Source organism: Myxine glutinosa, chromosome 14, assembly GCF_964187855.1.
Source record: "Myxine glutinosa chromosome 14, kmMyxGlut1.1, whole genome shotgun sequence".
NCBI lineage: Eukaryota > Metazoa > Chordata > Myxini > Myxiniformes > Myxinidae > Myxine > Myxine glutinosa.
In genome coordinates this window covers 39,415,038-39,432,574 of record NC_136274.1, presented here as the reverse complement: position 1 = coordinate 39,432,574, position 17,537 = coordinate 39,415,038, and the positions used below count along the sequence as shown (strand labels likewise).

The window sequence follows — 17,537 nt, the reverse complement described above, 5'->3', positions numbered from 1 at the left end:
GGAATACTGTTCTCCCCTATGGGTCGGTGCTCCTGCCTCACACCTAGCTCAGCTTCACGCTGTTGAAACCAAAGCTTTCAGAATCATTGGAATCTCCCGCGGTGAAGCTATCTCCGAGGGCCTTTCACTCACTCACTGCAGGCAGGTAGGTAGGTGGTCTTTCTGTCTTCTACCGACTCCTCTCCGGCCTTGCTCCCCCAGCTCTATCTGTGCTGTCCCCCAAATATTCCTACAGGTCGCACAAGATCTGCCAACAACCCTCTTATGGTTAAACTGCCGAAATCTAGGCTCTCTGCTCACCTTCACTCTTTCATTCCTCTTTTCTCCCGTCTCTGGAACAAACTCGCTCACTCTCTTCAATCCCACTCCTCCCTCCAGGTCTTTAAAACAGCTGTTTACCACCATCTCTTATCTCCACATCGAAAACCTTGATCTTTTCTACCCCCACTAATTCACCCCAGATCCACTTTTTTTTAAATTCCAACTTCAACTTCTTTCCTGGAAGTCCTTGCAGTGTCCACATGTTTTATACCTCTCCCGCCCCCCCCCCCCCTTCCCATGCCCCCTCCCAAAAGCCCTCTCCCTCCCACAGATCTCTCGATGTCCCTGTTCTCAAATGTTGTGTTTGTGTCCACCCCCCTCACTCCCCATCTTGTCTACCTCTCCCCATGTTATATGTTTTATGTGTCGGTTTGTCTTTCTGTGTGATTAATGTTCGCTCTTTCACGAGCCTCGATCTTGTATACAAAAAAAAAAAAAAAAAAAGACAAACACAAACAAACAGACAACCAAAGACAAACGGCCTCAAATGCAATACCTTCTCCTCAGGCGAGGGTAAAAAAAAGAATAAAAGAATTGCATTACTGTGCAACATGGCGAAGATGCATGAAAGACTGGAAATAATGCACATGCATTGAAGAATACAACATTTGGTTACAAATCAAGCACAATCAGATGAAATACACAAGGTGGTTAATCCAAGATGGATGGCATTCTCCATGAAGCAAAGTAGTCTCAATAGCACCAAAATATTCGTTTGGTTACAAAAAACTTTAAAAAATCAGATCGAGGCCTAAGAAATGGAGAAGGAATGAACAAACACACAGGAAGCATAAATAGCCCGGCCCAAAAACGAGACAGAGGAACCAAGTAGGCCAATTAGATAAGAAACATGTGAGCAAACAGGAAAGGCTGACAAACTACAAATGTGTAAATGTGTGGGTGGTTAGAAGAGGATAGTGTGTGAATATTAAAAAAAAAAAGATCTGGAATAGGAACAGGAATAACATAAAATGGCGTTGGCCCACCATTTCAAAGGATTGGAAGGGAAGAACTTGATTGGACAAATGAAAGGAGAGGATTCCACCGTCATGAAAAGAGTTTGCAATAAGACCCCCTCCTCTCCCTCTTCTCTTTAAATATTGTTACAGACGCGGTTGTGGATGTTGGTTTACCGAGCGGTTTGGTATGACCGCGTCTGCACGTTTACCCGATTATACTCGAACGTTGCCGAGTCGCGCTACGCTAGATCAATGAAGGAAAAGGACACAACGGCTGGGATTAAAATGACACGACACCAGGGATACGGTTCTCAAGACCTCCGGAGGAGGTTATAATATGGCGGAAGGTTAGATTACAGGGATGAGAGGGACAGCATAGGAAGATAGGCACTTAGACACGGTCTTATACTAGCCCCGACAGACAACAGATAAACAGGACAAAACTGACTCACACGGGGATTGATGGCAAGGAAAGCGGGTATTCGATGGCTCAAGGTGCACCTTGGCTCAGGGACAGAATCGACCCGGTCCGGTCCAGAGATGCGGGAGGTCTCACAGCGCTCGAGGTGGCGTCTGGTTCTCTCTTTCGTGGCTGAGGCGCATCTTACGTCACGTCCGGTAAGTGGCTGCGTATATCCGGCGGGGAGTGACACGCCCTCGGCTCGTTAGCTCCGCCCCAGATGGAATCGGCCCGTTGCTTCTCATTGGGTGCGGGGGTTACCGGCTCCGCCCTTGACGAGGGGCCGACAGGCAGCCCCTTCGTGGTAACCCCGTCGGCGCACATGGGTAATGGCGGCTAAGCGAGCCGGAGTGAGGACGCACACTCCCCGCGCCGCGCCGCCCCCCTCTGTAGTTGTAGTTGTTGTAGTAGTTGTTGTAGTTGTTGTTGTTGTTGTTGTTGTTGTTGTAGTTGTTGTTTGGGGAAGAAGATGGGAGGAGGTATGGGAAGGTCCTAAACTCACTACTGGTGCCATACGATCACATTCTGGTGCAACGAAGAGTCAGAATTAATGGAAACGAGTCCTTAACTGACATAGACTAAGAATAACTAGCAAGATGTCCGAAAGTTGTCTACGTGAGATGCGGTGGACCTGGGCACGACATTTAATGGGGGAAAAAGGGGAAGGTCGGTTCTACAGAGTGTTGTTTACAGACAATGGGACTAGGGAATGGGGGATTGGGGATAGTTGGGGAGTATTGGGGAAATAGGGGAATATTTACAAGCGGATATGGAGGCCAAATGCCATATCCGCAACAATATAAACAAATAAAAATATAAACGACCTCATTATATAATTAAACAAATGCTGCTTAATCCATGGGACATCCAGTTCAACGCCCTCCACAAAAATAGCAAAATAGCACACTTATCGATGCCAGGCCATGTCGCAAACAAGGGGAGTAAAAGTTTGTAGTTGGTTCAGGAATCAAACATTAAATAGCTCGAAGGTCTTACCAAAGGCCATCATGCCAGCTCCACCGACAGCACAGCATTGCCACTTGCACAAAAAGAAGAAAGCTCAATTTCAAAATTGAATGCAAGTGGGGAAAAAAAAGGAACGAAGAAGAAGAAGAAAACTGGGTCGATCTCAATAGAGAGATCTGTGCACACCAACTTATATTTGGCTCTGAAGTCACTGGCGCATAAATCACCCAAGGTGTTTCAGGCCTCGTGAGAGTAATCAATAAACACAAAGGTGCGAGTCAAAACGCAGCAGTTGTAAAGTGGGGTTGTTAAAAAATAAAAAGTCAAGGCTCATACACTAGCACGAGGGTCTGTAGATCAGGAGATTGCAGCATCACTATAAATTTATACAAGTTAAAACCTGGTGTTGGCTTAATGGATAAGGTGGCTGGCTTAAGATCTTAGGGTCTTGAGTTTGAGCCCTCTGTCGTGCCTTTAAATACACACCAGGTGGGTTGACCGAGCCCATCATCCTTCCAAGGTGGGCAAAATGAGCACCAGCGGACTGGTAACAAGGGCAAAGCATCAGTGGCACAGCTGCGCTTCCAGAAAAATTACGCAACCAGCAGCCAGAGGCTCCATACAAAACAACGATAAATATTAACTAAATAAATAAAATGTCCTCAAGTCCCCAAATCTGCTAGATTCCAGTGAAGAGGGGAAAAATAATTTAAATTTAATAATAACAAGAAAATAAGAAAACAACAGAGCAATTGTCCCATTATATCCATTCCTTGAGCTGAAAACCAAATGGCAATGGGGGCAATTAGCCAGAATACAGACTGAAGGATGAAACGGTCCAAGAGTTTCATTCTTGGCAACAATTATGCACCTGACAAAATACTATTACTACTACTACTGGTACTACTTACTTTAATGGCCCCAATTATTATCTGTGTAAAGCTTTGGGACCAAGTCTTTCTGGAACTGAATGACTGGGCCTGACAGTTGACAAGAGCTGTTTGGGGAACGACATTTTGGAATTTTTTCAGGTTTCTGCGGATAACTCACCGACTTCGTGAAAGGCGCTGTGGGATCAACCGGCTAACTCTGGAGTCGAGAGCGTAGTGGGTTGGGAATGGAACCGAGACGAGACAAGTGCACCTCACAAAAGTCAGACCTAGAGTCAGAACAAATGCACCTCACAAAATTGCAAACGCCAAAGGTCAAGATAAATACAATACCGTCAATTTTAAAGTGTTGAAGGCTGGCTATGGAAAAAAAAAAAAATTTATCTACACCACACCAGTGCAAAGTCTAGATGGTTGACTACGAAGGGGAAACAGATTATGAGCAACTTCACAAAACCACAACCTAACATTACACAGATTGAGGCAAGCTGACTTCCACAGATAAACTAACGTCGAAAGAAAAAAAGAAAAAAAAACTGCAGCAATTTTTACCAACAACTTAAATTATGTAATACAGACAACTCTTTAGACTTTAGAGAAAACCCATGCACAGAAAAAGGAAAAGGAGGCCCTGGATCGAACGAATAAAATAAATAAACAGGGTTTTTCTTGGCTCTGAAAGAAACCGAGCACACCTCTTGAAAAACGCGTTTTTCTGGCAAAGCTCTCTGCGGATATACCCCAAAGAGGCATCATCTGAGAAACATATTTATTCACAATGACGGCAGTATGTATCCATTTGTCTGCTTATACTCCGGGGAGGTTCCCAAAGCCAAGATGGCAATTGCAAATAGCCGACTCCATCATGCCCATTTTCTACCGCTAAATGACTGGAAAAGCAACAAAAACTACACAACGTTGCAAGGTGCGCATCGACACGCAACAAGCAATTCGGAGTTTCTTCCCACGTTTAATAAATCGAAGCAACATTGCAAGCAATGCTCTGTGGGTGAGGATCATGGGTTTGGCATTTCTCGGAATTCGTGCAAAACCAGACCGGCCAAAAATGTGTCAATCGCGGTACAATCAACGTGACAAGTTGGACAACAATGGCCTTCACCATGATGGCGAAATAGTAGGGCAAAGTAGCAATACCTGAGTTACAATCAACCCATGAATGCAACTTCATTATTCAAACGTTTCTTGCTCGAAGATTTAATCTATTATCACATGTTTATAACTCTCAGCACATGTTCCATTACATGACAATACCATACATCAAATGATGCACACCACATATTAAAAATAATAACATGTCCACCAACCAGCATGTCAAACAAACTTTCCACTGAATGAAAACTGTTATTCAAATACTTAAACCGTCATTTTTAACATATTTTCTACTCTTCAGCACCGTCTCCCAGCAACCACTGAAAATGAATGAATGAATGAATGATCGTTTTAAGGCCATTTTCCCGGCTAGAGCAGGGGATAGCCTTGCGGGCCCCATGACAATCATGGTTCCCTGTTTGAGGCAATGTTTTTATGGCTGGATGCCCTTCCTGACGCCAACCCTTGGTCGCCTCTTACGATGCGCAGGGATACAGTGTGCCTATTCTGAATCGGGGTACACACCATGATCATTCATCCCAGCAAGCTGGTACTCAATTTGCCGACCTCGGAAGGATGACAGGCTGAGTCAACCCCCCTGGTGTTAATTCAGCGATCGACCGGGATTCGAACCCAGGATCCTAGGATCCCAAGCCAGCACCCTAACAGCTAAGCCAACACCAAAATGGATTTATACAAATATTTCATTAATAACATTATTATTACTAGGGCATGCCCGTACTATATATAAGCTAGGACGTGTCCGTACGTGGGTGCCCGTTCCTTGCCAAAAAAAAAAAAAAAAAAAAATTTGTGTAGGGGTGTGTGTGTGTAAACATCCTAGGGCGTGCCCGTACGTGGGTGCAAAAAAACATGCGTGCAAACAACAACAACAAAAAAAAACTTTGAAACCACGTGGCAGTAACGACCACAGAACCCCCCCCCCTCTATTTACATGAATGGTTTGGTCCATTCGCAACGACCACAGAACCCCCCCCCCTCTATTTACATGCAATGGTTTGGTCCAAAGCGAACGGTTTGGTCCATTCGATGTGATTCGATGATTCGATGTGAATGGTTTGGTCCATTCGCAACGACCACAGAACCCCCCCCCTCTATTTACATGAATGGTTTGGTCCATTCGCAAAGCCAAAGCGAACGACCACAGAACCCCCCCCCTCTATTTACATGAATGGTTTGGTCCATTCGCAAAGCCAAAGCGAACGACCACAGAACCCCCCCCCCCCCTCTATTTACATGAATGGTTTGGTCCATTCGCAACGCCAAAGCGAACGGCGAACGGCTAAATCGCCATAGCTCGGTAAGTACTTGTCCGATTAATTTAAAACCTTGAAAAGGCACATCCTCGGGTCCCCAGCAATATACCTGGCAAGTTTCAAGTATATCGGACCGGTAGTTGTCGAGAAACAGCGGTCACAGACAAACAGACAAACGTACAAACGTACAAACGTACAGACAGAGATTACTGGAATTATAGATAGATTCATATTAAGCCTGGTGTTGGCCGAACAGTTAAAGTGGTTGAATTGAGATCTTAGGGTCTTGTGTTTGAGGCCCTGTCATGCCGTTGAAAGCAACACCAGGTGGGTTGACTCAGCCTGTGATCCTCTAAGGTCGGCAAAATGATTACCAGCTTACTGGTAACAGGAGGGCACCGCATCAGTGGCACAGCCACACTCCCAGTGATGATGCAACCAGCAGCCACAGGCTCCACGTGAAAATTCATTTGGTGTTGTTTTATGATCTGAAAGAAAACTTGTTTTAAACTGGTAACTATAGCTTCATGTTTAACTAGTTATTTTAATCTATTGATAAATTCAGTGCTATGTTAGTAAACGTCTGACGAGTTGTTTTAATCTATTGATAAATTCAGTGTTATGTTAATAAATACCGGACTAGTTGTTTTAATCTATTGATAGGTTCAGTGCTTTGTTAATAAATATCTGACTAGTTGTTTTAATATATTGAGACGTTCAGTGCTTTGTTAATAAATATCTGACTAGTTGTTTTAATCTATTTATAAATTCAGTGTTATGTTAATAAATACCGGACTAGTTGTTTTAATATATTGATAAATTCAGTGATGTGTTCATCAATATCTGACTAGTTGTTTTAATCTATTTATAAATTCAGTGTTATGTTAATAAATACCGGACTAGTTGTTTTAATATATTGATAAATTCAGTGATGTGTTCATCAATATCTGACTAGTTGTTTTAATCTATTTATAAATTCAGTGTTATGTTAATAAATACCGGACTAGTTGTTTTAATATATTGATAAATTCAGTGATGTGTTCATCAATATCTGACTAGTTGTTTTAATCTATTTATAAATTCAGTGTTATGTTAATAAATACCGGACTAGTTGTTTTAATCTATTGATAGGTTCAGTGCTTTGTTAATAAATATCTGACTAGTTGTTTTAATCTATTGATAGGTTCAGTGCTTTGTTAAAAAAATAACTGACGAGTTCTTTTAATATATTAAAGAGGTCAGTGCTTTGTTAAAAAAATATCTGACAAGTTATTTTAATCTATTAATAAGTTCAGCGCTTTGTTAATAAATATCCAACTCGTTGTTTTAATCTATTGATAAATTCAGTGACGTGTGTGATTGCTCTTTCAGTCCTAATTATTTCTCCCGTAACCAACCTTACCATAGAATAGCTTTTTATGTCTCCGTTGACTAAGTCGCCAGAGGCATTATGTTTTCAAGTTATGCGTCCGTCCGTCCGTCCGTCTGTCCATGATAAGTTTTCCGTACCGCGATAACTTGAGAACGGCTAAATGGATCTTCATCAAACTTGGCACAGGTATGAACGGATTAGATTTTGAGGGCACAAGGTCAAAGGTCAGAGGTCATTTTAGGTATAAAAAAAATACTGTTACCACGATAACTTGTGAACCAGTGGTGGGATTCTGACCAAATTTGGTATACTGATGTAGAATGATGTAAAGATGAACTGATTAGATTTTGGGGTCAAGAGGTCAAAGGTCAAATCTGTAATAGGTCTATAACCTGATGGCTGGAAGTGATCTAATTCAAATTGGTACACTAGTACAGGTATGTATAATATTGTAAAGATCAAGCAATTCGATTTTGGGTTCAAGAGGTCAAAAGTTAAAGGTTAAAAGTCAAAGTCTGTAATAGGTTTATAACTTGAGAATGGCTACAGGGATATAATTCAAACTTGGTACAGATATGTATAATGATGTAAATATTAGCTGATTAGATTTTGGGGTTCCCGAGGTCAAAGGCCAAAGGTCAGGGGTCATGTCAGGTAAAAATGTGAGAACTTGTGAACAGATGAAGGGATTTAAATTAAAACTTGGTACAGGTATGTATAATGATGTAAACATGAACTGATTACAGTTTGGGGTCAAAAGGTCAAAGGTTAGAGGTCATGTCAGGTAAAAATGTAAGAACTTTTGAACAGCTGAAGGGATCTAAATTAAAACTTGGTACAGGTATGTATAATGATGTAAACATACCCCGATTAAATTTGGGGGTCAATAGGTCAAAGGTCAGAGGTCATGTGGGGCAAAAATGTGCTAAATTGGGCACAGCTGAATGGATTTAAATCAAACTTGATACAAGTGTTTAATGATGTAATAATGTGGGTGGAGGCATATCAGTCGACGTCGAAGTGCCGTTCTAGTTAGGCATGTTACTGTCCAAGAAAGGCATTCGTACAATGCGAAATGGGAAAGCTTCTCTTTCATCAAATAATTTGGTGTGAAATTTATTATTATCGATATCGATTTGTAATTCGAAAAAGAAACTGAAGTGGGAGTTTGGTTTTCCTTTTTATTAGAGTTATTTTGGACATATATCATATCATGAAGTTGATCAAATACAAATATATCATTAATTACTAGTAAATCATCAATTGATCTAAACATGTTTCCACATATTCGCGCAGTTAGTGTATTTCTGCACATGTTCTGGACCCGATCAGATTCATACATGTGCAGGAACAAAGATGCAAATAAAAGGGCCGGATGTGAACCCATGGGTATCCCCTCTGTCTGTTGGAGTATCTTGTTGCCCAATATAAACAAACTGTTTTAGGTTTTTAGGAGAAATCTAACACTTCAAGTTTTTTCTTGTAAAAAAAAAACAAAAAAACAAAAAAACACATTTAGAGGCCATTTTTCCCCGCAAAGCGGGGGTTGGCCTTTTTCGGGGACCGTGGTTGTTGTTGTTGTTGTTGTTTTTTTGGTCCCCTTTTTGAAGCAATGTTTTACGGCCGGATGCCCTTCCTGCCGCCAACCCTTTTTGTCGCCTTTTACGACAAGCAGGGAATTACCAGTGTACTGGTACTCAATTAGTCGACCTCGGAAGGATGACAGGCTGAGTCAACCCCCCTGACGTTAATTCAGCGATCGACCGGGATTCGAACCCAGGATCCTGGGATCCTAAGCCGGCACCTTAGCCGCTAGCCCAACACCAGGCTTTTCTTATAATTGCACGAAAATTGATTTTCTTTCTCAGAGCAGTTTGCATGCACGCAAAAGGAACCTGCAAAAACTCCAGACTATTTGCCATCTTCAGTACAGGCAGTAACTTGGAAATTGGAAATTGTTCAGGGTGTTGGCGATAACATGCCGATTCTTCGCGAAAGACACTGACATCTTCAACTTCCACCAATTATAGCAGAAGGGACACCCAGTTTAACGTCCGTCCGAGGGATGACACACACATCGATGAGCTTTTTGATTGGTTACAATAAATTTTGCAATTCAGTTTAAACTAGACCGCCACTCAGTAGAGCGCATACTCCGCCGTGGGTCAAGTTGGAATAATACGTTTTGTTTAACATCCCCTCTCCCCAAAACAATAAATGAAAAAGAAAGTAGGCCCTAACTGTCAGAGAATTTATTTTGATACATCTCGGAATTAGAGGAGAAAAACATCATTTAAGAATAAGAATAAAAGCTTTAATGCAATAAAACATTTTTAAAAATTCCCAAAATAATTCCTGGATCCAGAATAATATCCTGAGCTTCACCAAAAACGAATCGATTCTTCCTTAGCCCAAGGGCTGACTAGTTGTTCCCACCAACTTTCATCCAAATCCGTTCAGAACTTTTCCAGATATCTTGTTCACAAACACACGGACACACACACACGGACGGACACAATCGAATGCATTACTCCCTGGCGGGAGTAATAACTTGGTCTGGCTAGCAAGTGTGTCCAACTGAACGAAGCTCTATGGTGATGCAGGGAACCCAAGTTCAAATCCATTGATGGAAACCAATTTAATTGATCAATTCAAATTGAATTGATCCATTGATGGAATTGAAATACTGATGTCTTTGTAACAGAAAGTAGAGGTCTACCAATATCCTTGTCCTGTACTGCTTTTTTTTTTTCTTCTTTTTTTGTATGCAAGATCGAGGCTCGTGTAAGAGCTAAGAATATATGTACAAGATCTATATATGTCCACCATGGAGGAATATGTGTGTACAAGATCTATATATGTCCACCATGGAGGAATATATGTGCAAGATCATTTGATATATGTGCAAGATCTTTCATGAGCCTGAGATAACTTAACAAAACAAACATTTTACTTTGTACCCCACCCAGCTCAACCTTATTCTTCCATGAGCCTCAAACTCTTGTAGAAAAAGTAAAAGGAAAGTCATAAAACGTGGTGTTTGGAGTTTAAATTGCTGTTAAAATGTCTTAACTGATTATTGCAAATAGATCCAACAGAAAGCTGGCAATCCTGTTTCTTTAATATCTAGACGTGATACGTACACGTCCGATACTGGCAAACGGACGAAGCAATAACTTTGGTCCAGCTGTGGAATACAGGCCCAAGAGGACACCACCACACTCAACCAACCAAAGGAACATCAGTCCACTATGGGGGTCCAGCTGTGGAATACAGGCCCAAGAGGACACCATCACACTCAACCAACCAAAGGAACATCAGTCCACTATGGGGGTCCAGCTGTGGAATACAGGCCCAAGAGGGCACCACCACACTCAACCAACCAAGGGAACATCAGTCCACCATGGGGGTCCAGCTATGGAATACAGGCCCAAGAGGACACCACCACACTCAAACAACCAAAGGAACATCAGTCCACCATGGGGGTCCAGCTATGGAATACAGGCCCAAGAGGACACCACCACACTCAACCAACCAAGGGAACATCAGTCCACTATGGGGGTTCAGCTGTAGAATACAGGCCCAAGAGGGCACCACCACACTCAACCAACCAAAGGAACATCAGTCCACCATGGGGGTCCAGCTATGGAATACAGGCCCAAGAGGACACCATCACACTCAATCAACCAAAGGAACATCAGTCCACCATGGGGGTCCAGCTGTGGAATACAGGCCCAAGAGGGCACCACCACACTAAAGCAACCAAGGGAACATCAGTCCACCATGGGGGTCCAGCTGTGGATTACAGGCCCAAGAGGACACCATCACACTCAACCAACCAAGGGAACATCAGTCCACCATGGGGGTCCAGCTATGGAATACAGGCCCAAGAGAACACCACCACACTAAACCAACCAAGGGAACATCAGTCCACCATGGGGGTCCAGCTATGGAATACAGGCCCAAGAGGACACCACCACACTCAAACAACTAAAGGAACATCAGTCCACTATGGGGGTCCAGCTATGGAATACAGGCCCAAGAGGACACCACCACCCACACTCAACCAACCAAGGAAGCATCAATCCACCATTGATGTTCAGCTTCAGCTCCATTTCATACGCGAGACTTTTTGCGATCCAGTCAGTCATCAAACCCCACCCAAAATAAATCGACACGGAGTGCAACAACGCAGATTCATTAATACACCGCCTAAGACAAGGCCCGCACCCCAAATGCCTCGAGCCGTCGAAAACGTCCAAATGGTGAGGGAAAAAGTGCGAGTCGGAATAGCCGCCGTTGGTGTAACCGTAACAGAGTCGCCGTCGCCATCGTCATCCTGTCGTCGTGTAATCACTACGTTCAGTGCAAGGACACGATGCACATTTTTCGTTCCGAGTACTGCTCGTCCATCCATATCCGTAACCGTGTGTACCAGGGCGCGGTACGAGAACACATGACGCCATAGGAATTCCCAGCTAATCGTTACAAATGCATTAACTTTATAGTTTATGCAACGTCAACCCGTCCGTGCCGAGAGGACGCGGTCCGACTAAATGGCGGCCATTCGGATCGCTTCATGCAAAGGCATTCGAGCGAGGAAGCTGAAGGTACGTACCGAGAGATGCGAAATTGCTTCCGCGCTGTTCCAGCAATCTCCAAACCGGCGTCGCCACCCAACGCCTTTTCCTCATCGCCCCACCCACACACTCGTTACGTCATTACGCAAGCTCTCAAGCGCCGCTACGTCAATACGCAACGCGCGGGTCACTTCGCTCGTTTTCGGTGACCGTACGACGTACGTCATTACGTAAGACTGGCTCGCAACCAATGAGCAAAGCACAGAGAGAAATTTGTAAGAATGAACAACCATCAGGGGAACATGAACATTCACTATTTGACGAGACTCTCTCACAGACGGCGCTATCGCTAAACACGTCCGACGTTATGTCCAATACGTCATTCCTGAATACGTGAATGTGAACGTAACGACAATTACACGCGCTCTTTAACGGACCATTTCCAGCGGCATTCGACACGTGACGGCGCACGTCACGTGGTGCGTGCTTGGCGGCGTTGTCCGTGCACGCGCCGTATGCACATGTACACTGGAAAATGGCGGCGCTCAGGTTGCACGTGATCAATTGTTTTGCAATTGAGTGGGAAAAGTCCTGCGGATATAAATGACGGGCTGCTTTCGTTGTGTGCAATTCATCATGGAGGTGCAAACCGTTCGGAATTGTTTACAGAAAGTTTAAAGAGGCACATGAAAGGCAGGGTGTCCCCAAAAACACATGGGACACTTAGGCAGGAATCAAGGTGGCCACCGTATGTCCGCCTGCGGGGTGAGGGGGCGGCGCCCCCTTGTGGAGGTCAGGGGAGCCTCCTGAAGCTATGAGTCATTTATAAAGGTATTTAAATAAGTTCAGAAGTTTTAAGTATTTAAATACTTAAATTACGTATTTAAATTACGTATTAAATAATTACGTATTTAAATACGTAGCCCAAGATGGCTACGAGAGCAAGCTACGGCACACTGTATGCACAAACCGTTGGAATCACGACCGACACGAGGATCCGAAGTGTTGTTTGGCTACCAGAGCAAGATGGACAAATATTACGGGACAAATATGGCGTCAAAGGAAGGGATAACACTTATCATTTCGTGTGCAGCCTTTGGCTGCTGGTTGCATCAGCTGCAGCTGTGCTGCTGATTGAGTGCCCCCTGATTCCGAGTGATGCAGTGGCCCCCGTTTCCCGCTGATTCAATTCCCCCCGTTTCCCGCTGATTCAATTCCCCCCTTTTCCCGCTGATGCAGTGCCCCCCGTTTCGCGCTGGTACAGTGCCCCCCAGTTTCCCGATATAGTGCCCTCCATTTCCCACTGATTCAGTTCCCCCCGTTTCCCACTGATTAAGTTCCCCCCGTTTCCCACTGATTATGTGCCCCCCATTTCCCGCTGGTACAGTGCCTCCCGTTTCCCAATGATGCAGTGCCCCCCGTTTACACTGATTAAGTGCCCCCCATTTCCCACTGATGCAATGCCCCACCCAGTTTCCCGACATAGTGCCCCCCATTTGCTGCTGATGCAGTGCCCCCCATTTCCCGCTGATTCTGTGGCCCCGTTTCCCACTGATGCAGTGCCTCCCGTTTCCCACGGATCCAGTGCCCCCCATTTAAACTGATTCAGTGCCCCCCATTTACACTTATTCAGTGCCCCCAATTTCCCACTGATGCAATGCCCCACCCAGTTTCCCGATATAGTGCCCCCCATTTCTCGCTGATGCAGTGCCTCCCAGTTTCCCTATATAGTGCCCCCCATTTTCTGCTGATTCAGTGCCCCCCTTTTCCCGCTGATTCAGTGCCCCGTTTCCCGCTGATTCAGTGCCCCTGTTTCCCGCTGATCCAGTGCCCCCCGTTTCCCGCTGATTCGGTGCCCCACGTTTCCTGCTGGTACAGTTCCCCCCGTTTCCCGCTGATTCAGTGCCCCCCGTTTCCTGCTGATTCAGTGCCCCCCGTTTCCCACTGATTCAGTGCCCCCCACGTTTCCTGCTGGTACAGTGCACCCCAGTTTCCCGATATAGTGCCCCCCATTTCCCGCAGATTCAGCAGTGCCCCCTGTTTGCCGCTGATTCAGTGCCCCTCGTTTCCCACTGATGCAGTGCCCCACATTTCCCGCTGGTACAGTGCCCCCTGTTTCCCGCTGATGCAGTGCCCCCCGTTTCCCGCTGATGCAGTGCCCCCCAGTTTCCCGATATAGTGCGCTCCATTTCCCACGGATTCAGTGCCCCCCGTTTCCCTCTGATTCAGTTCCCCCCGCTTCCCGCTGATGAAGTGCCCCCCATTTCTCACTGATTCCGTGCCCCCCGTTTCCCGCTAGTACAGTGCCCACCGTTTCCCGATGATTCTGTGCCCCCTGTTTCCCGCTGATGCAATGCCCCCCGTTTCCCACAGATTCAGCAGTGCCGCCCTGTTTGTCGCTGGTACAGTGCACTGTTTCCCGCTGGTACAGAGCCCCCCGTTTCTCACTGATTCAGTGCCCCCCGTTTCCCTCTGATGCAGCCCCCCATTTCCCGCTGGTACAGTGCCCCCCGTTTCCCACTGATTCAGTTCCCCCCCGTTTCTGACTGATTCAGTGCCCCTCGTTTCTGACTGATTAAGTGCTCTCCCCCGTTTACCGCTGGTACAGTGCCCCCCGTTTCCCACTGGAACAGTACCCCCCCCCGTTTCCCACTGATTCATTGCCCCCGTTTCCCACTGATTCAGTGCCCCCGTTTCCCACTGATTCAGTGCCCCCCGTTTCCCACTGATTCAGTGCCCCCCGTTTCCCACTGATGCAGTGCCCCCAGTTTCCTGCTGGTGCAGTGCCCCCCATTTCCCACTGATGCAGTGCACCCCGTTTCCCACTGGTACAGTGCCCCCCGTTTCCCGATGATTCAGTGCCCCCCGTTTCCTGATGATTCAGTTCCCACCGTTTCCCACTGATGCAGTGCCCCCCAGTTTCCCGCATAGTGCCCCCCATTTCCCACAGATTCAACAGTGCCCCCCCCTGTTTGCCGCTGATTCAGTGCCCCTCGTTTCCCACTGATTCAGTGCCCCCCGTTTCCCACTGATTCAGTGCCCCCCGTTTCCCACTGGAACAGTACCCCCCCCCCCCCGTTTCCCACTGATTCATTGCCCCCGTTTCCCACCTGATTCAGTGCCCCCGTTTCCCACTGATTCAGTGCCCCCCGTTCCCCACTGATTCAGTGCCCCCCGTTTCCCACTGATGCAGTGCCCCCAGTTTCCTGCTGGTGCAATGCCCCCCATTTCCCACTGATGCAGTGCACCCCGTTTCCCACTGGTACAGTGCCCCCCGTTTCCCGATGATTCATTGCCCCCCGTTTCCCGATGATTCAGTTCCCACCGTTTCCCACTGATGCAGTGCCCCCCAGTTTCCCGATATAGTGCCCCCCATTTCCCACAGATTCAACAGTGCCCCCCTGTTTGCCGCTGGTACAGTGCCCCCTGTTTCCCGCTGTTGCAGTGCCCCTCGTTTCCCACTGATGCAGTGCCCCACGTTTCCCGCTGGTACAGTGCCCCCTGTTTCCCGCTGTTGCAGTGCCCCTCGTTTCCCACTGATGCAGTGCCCCCACGTTGCCCGCTGGTACAGTGACCCCTGTTTCCCGCTGTTGCAGTGCCCCCCGTTTCCGGCTGATGCAGTGCCTCCAAGTTTCCCACTGATTCAGCAGTGCCCCCTGTTTCCCACTGATTCAGTGCCCCCTGTTTGCTGCTGATTCAGTGCCCCCCGTTTCCCACTGATTATGTGCCCCCCGTTTCCCGCAGGTACAGTGCCCCCCGTTTCCCGATGATTCAGTGCCCCCCTGTTTCCCGCTGATGCAGTGCCACCCGTTTCCACCTGGTGCAGTGCCCCCAAGTTTCCCGATATAGTGCCCTCCATTTCCCATGGATTCAGTGCCCCCCATCTCCTGCTGATGCAGGGCCCTCCGTTTCCTGCTGATGCAGTGCCCCCCGTTTCCCGCTGGTACAGTGCCCCCCATTTTCCACTGATGCAGTGCCCCCCGTTTCCCGATGATTCAGTGCCCCCCCCCCCGTTTCCCGATGATTCAGTTCCCCCCAGTTTCCCACTGATTCAGTGCCCCCCGTTTCCTGCTGATGCAGTGCCCCCCAGTTTCCCGATATAGTGCCCCCCACTTCCTGCAGATTCAACAGTGCCCCCTGTTTGCCGCTGATTCAGTGCCCCTCGTTTCCCACTGATTCAGTGCCCCCCGTTTCCCGCTGATGCAGTGCCCCCTGTTCCCCGCTGTTGCAGTGCCCCCTGTTCCCCGCTGTTGCAGTGCCCCCCGTTTCCCGCTGATGCAGTGCCCCCCAGTTTCCCACTGATTCAGTGCCCCACGTTTCCCACTGGTAAAGTGTGCCCTGTTTCCCGATGATGCAGTGCCCCCCGTTTCCCGCTGATGCAGTGCCCCCCAGTTTCCCACTGATTCAGCAGTGCCCCCTATTTCCCACTGATTCAGTTCCCCCTGTTTGCCGCTGATTCAGTGCCCCCCATTTCCCATTTAATCAGTGCCCCCCGTTTCCCACTGATTCAATGCCCCCCGTTTCCCACTGATTCGGTGCCCCCCGTTTCCCGCTGGTACTGTGCCTCCCGTTTTCCACTGATTCAGTGCCCCCCGTTTACACTGATTCAGTGCCCCCCATTTTCCACTGATGCAATGCCCCACCCAGTTCCCCGACATAGTGCCCCCCATTTGCCGCTGATGCAGTGCCCCCCATTTCCCACTGATTCAGTGGCCCCATTTCCCACTGATGCAGTGCCTCCCGTTTCCCACTGATTCAGTGCCCCCCATTTACACTGATTAAGTGCCCCCCATTTCCCACTGATGCAATGCCCCACACAGTTTCCCGATATAGTGCCCCCCATTTCCCGCTGATGCAGTGCCTCCCAGTTTCCCGATATAGTGGCCCCCATTTCCTGCTGATTCAGTGCCCCCCCTCGTTTCCCGCTGATCCAGTGCCCCCCGTTTCCGGCTGATTCGGTGCCCCACGTTTCCTGCTGGTACAGTTCCCCCCGTTTCCCGCTGATTCAGTGCCCCCCGTTTCCTGCTGATTCAGTGCCCCCCGTTTCCCACTGATTCAGTGCCCCCACGTTTCCTGCTGGTACAGTGCACCCCAGTTTCCCGATATAGTGCCCCCCATTTCCCGCAGATTCAGCAGTGCCCCCTGTTTGCCGCTGATTCAGTGCCCCTCGTTTCCCACTGATGCAGTGCCCCACATTTCCCGCTGGTACAGTGCCCCCTGTTTCCCGCTGATGCAGTGCCCCCCGTTTCCCGCTGATGCAGTGCCCCCCAGTTTCCCGATATAGTGCGCTCCATTTCCCACGGATTCAGTGCCCCCCGTTTCCCTCTGATTCAGTCCCCCCCGCTTCCCGCTGATGAAGTGCCCCCCATTTCTCACTGATTCCGTGCCCCCCGTTTCCCGCTAGTACAGTGCCCACCGTTTCCCGATGATTCTGTGCCCCCTGTTTCCCGCTGATGCAATGCCCCCCGTTTCCCACAGATTCAGCAGTGCCGCCCTGTTTGACGCTGGTACAGTGCACTGTTTCCCGCTGGTACAGAGCCCCCCGTTTCTCACCGATTCAGTGCCCCCCGTTTCCCTCTGATGCAGCCCCCCATTTCCCGCT

The 17,537-nt window shown here is 47.5% G+C and overlaps 1 protein-coding gene across 2 annotated transcripts in view; it reads right to left on the bottom strand.

Annotated features, from left to right (window-relative positions):
- Positions 1-12,433, bottom strand: part of LOC137439661 (coronin-1C) — an 81,618-nt gene extending 69,185 nt beyond the window's left edge. Inside the window, exons 1-2 of one of the 2 annotated variants that reach the window (XM_078768034.1) lie at positions 11,974-12,024; positions 3,757-3,865 (exon numbers count right to left, since the gene is read on the bottom strand). The gene's annotated coding sequence lies outside the window, so the exon portion shown is untranslated. Of the gene's footprint in view, positions 1-3,756; positions 3,866-11,973 lie in introns of both variants that reach the window. The other variant, XM_068135631.2, reaches the window with a different exon arrangement.
- Between the last annotated feature and the right edge of the window lie 5,104 nt (positions 12,434-17,537).